A 2,991-nucleotide genomic window follows, 5' to 3' on the forward strand; every position below is an offset into this window, starting at 1 on the left:
AGCTTCCGGTCGAGCTTCCGGGACTAGGCTCAGTGACGAACAGGAAAGACACCGATCAAGTCATTAGTGACTTAATCAGTAAAGCATCGCTGTCGCCTGAGCAGAAAACCGAACTACACCAGCTCTTACAAGAGTTTCAAGGTATGTTCTCTGAGAGGCCTGGTAGGACTTCTGTCCTTACTCATGACATAGAACTTACCTCCCCAGAGCCAGTACGATCCAAGGCGTACCGGGTGTCACCCCGCCAGAGCGATATTATGGAGGCTGAGGTAAAAAAAATGCTACAGCTCGGAGTTATTGAGGCGCGTGAGAGTGATTATACCTCCCCTTTGATTTTAGTTGAGGTACCGGGCAAGGAACCTCGTCCTTGCGTCGACTACCGCAGGCTTAATTCCATCACTAAGGATCAAATTTATCCGATCCCTAACATCGAGGAGCGCCTTGAGAAAGTTAGTAGCGCTCAGTTTATTTCCACCCTAGATCTTGTCAGGGGTTATTGGCAGGTTCCACTTACAGAAGAGGCTAGTAGGTATGCGGTGTTCATTTCACCAATGGGAACATTCCGTCCTAAAGTGTTGAGTTTTGGTTTGAAGAACGCGCCATACTGCTTTTCAAGCCTCATGGATAAAGTGTTGCGGGGACAGCAAGAATTCGCTTTACCGTATCTAGACGACGTAGCGATATTCTCCGCATCCTGGCCTGAGCATATGGCCCACTTGCGGGCAGTGCTAACCCGCCTGCGCGAAGCGGGCTTGACAGTCAAGGCTCCCAAGTGCCAGTTAGCACAGGCCGAGGTTGTCTACCTCGGTCACGTGATTGGACGGGGTCGTCGCCGCCCCTCTGAAATAAAGGTGGCCGCTGTGCGAGACTTCCCGCAACCGCGCACGAAGACCGATATTCGGTCGTTCTTAGGTGTCGCCGGCTACTATCAGAGGTACATCCCCAGGTACTCTGATATCGCGGCTCCCCTGACGGATGCTCTAAGAAAAACAGAGCCCCAAACAGTCGTATGGGACGAGACAAAGGAAAGAGCTTTTAGCGCCCTAAAGAGCGCCCTAACAAGCCAGCCTGTGCTACGATCGCCAGACTACACAAAAGGGTTCGTTGTTCAGTCCGATGCTAGTGAGCGAGGCATGGGCGTTGTACTGTGCCAACGGGAAAATGGAGAAGTGGAACACCCCGTCCTGTATGCTAGTCGTAAGCTGACCAGTCGTGAGCAGGCGTACAGCGCCACCGAGAAAGAGTGTGCGTGTCTCGTGTGGGCCGTTCAGAAATTGTCATGCTACCTAGCCGGCTCGAGGTTTATCATTGAGACGGATCACTGCCCTCTCCAATGGCTGCAGACCATCTCTCCCAAAAATGGCCGCCTCCTGCGCTGGAGCCTCGCTTTGCAACAATATTCCTTTGAGGTGCGTTACGAAAAGGGGAGTCTCAACGGTAACCCCGATGGCTTAACTCGAAGCCCCTAACGTAGGAATCAGCCTCAGAGTTGTTTGTTACTGATGTTTTTCTTCCTGAGGCAGGATTTTTAACATATTGCTTTTGTTTAGTGTTTCAAAGTGATGACGTGCTTTCTAGTGCAATTTTCCAATTTGTGGACGCGTTCTGAGTGCTGCTAGACTACTGTAAGGAACTAGGCAGTGGTATAAAAGGGCAAAGAGCCTGGCAGGACTTGGTGAGGGTTGTTTCGTGCTTGCTGACTGAGCGGTTGAGTTTCGGCGTAGTTCTAACGCTTGCCAGGAACGAGAACAAAAATGTCAACTCTCCCGAAGTCACTTTTAGTGTCCTGGGTGAACCTGAACGAGAGAACGAGGCCTTCTCTGTGCGCTGCGCTCAAGAAACGCCGAAGGACGCCCGACTTCGGTTATGAGCATCATCGAGCGACATCCCTCCGGACAGCGGATGCAGTCCCCTGACCATCCGGATCTCCTTCCCCCGGCGGGGCGGTCTGTTACGTTTCGCCTACAACGCGCGGTATAGCCGGCGCGGATGCAACGGATGCCGGGGCTTCGTTCAAAGCGGCGGACATTTTGGCCCGTTCAGCGCCGCCGATACGCCTCCCCGCCAAGCGCGTCCAGGCATGTTTCAATGCCACGTGTCTTCAAGTGTGCGTGTGTGTGTGTGTGCATGTTGGTGCCCACGCTTGTCAAAGCGCGGCAGCCGGGGAGAGGAGCTCCCCAAGTGTGAAGCGAGGAGGTCTGACCGGCGCCGGCCCGGCGGATGCGTCACTACACTCGTCCCAACGTGTCTCTCAGCCTGTCCGTGCCGCGCGTCACGTGCGCCTCTGTCAGGCGTTCCCTCTTGCCCTTGACTCCGAGACTATAAAAGCAGCTGCCCCCGGACGCCGAGAGAGGCTCCGATTTCTTCTGTTCAGTAACGTGCTCTCCCATCTCTCCACTTCGGTCGACCTGACCGGCCGCTCTTTTGCGATGCTAGAATAAACAAGTTGTTCTGTTAGCAGTCGACTCATGCTTTGCCAGGACCTTCGGATGCTTCCAGTTGTGCCCCAGGCCGCCAGGCCGACGCTACCCTTGGGGCTTGCGACCCATTTGCAACAACGGGTGTCAGCGCTGAGATTCCAACATGAGGCAACCTTACATATTTTGTGTATCTAGATTTTCTGGGTTGTTCAGTTTTTGCCCGCTCGTCTGTGTTCTTGTTTCTATCTTCAGAAGTTAGTGTTTTTTAAGATAGCTCTTTTACTCGCTTCTGTAAACTGGGCACATTGGATAATAACATCTCAGTTGACAGTCGGCACTTCTGTCTATGTACTCGATTACTTTTGTGCTGTACACTACCTATAAAATCTGTCCCAGCAACTAAAGAAGCTTTACTCAACGCATCATTCTAGCGCCCTCGCCCTCTCATTAACCCAAGACCCATGGCATAGAAACCACGGAGGATATTGCTCCATTTAAGCATGGCCATACTTATGACTGAGTGTTATCCTTTCTATAGATTTCGCGACTGTTTTTTGCGAAGAAAGAGCAA

This window comes from Dermacentor andersoni, chromosome 6 (assembly GCF_023375885.2).
Source record: "Dermacentor andersoni chromosome 6, qqDerAnde1_hic_scaffold, whole genome shotgun sequence".
NCBI classification, from domain to species: Eukaryota; Metazoa; Arthropoda; class Arachnida; order Ixodida; family Ixodidae; genus Dermacentor; species Dermacentor andersoni.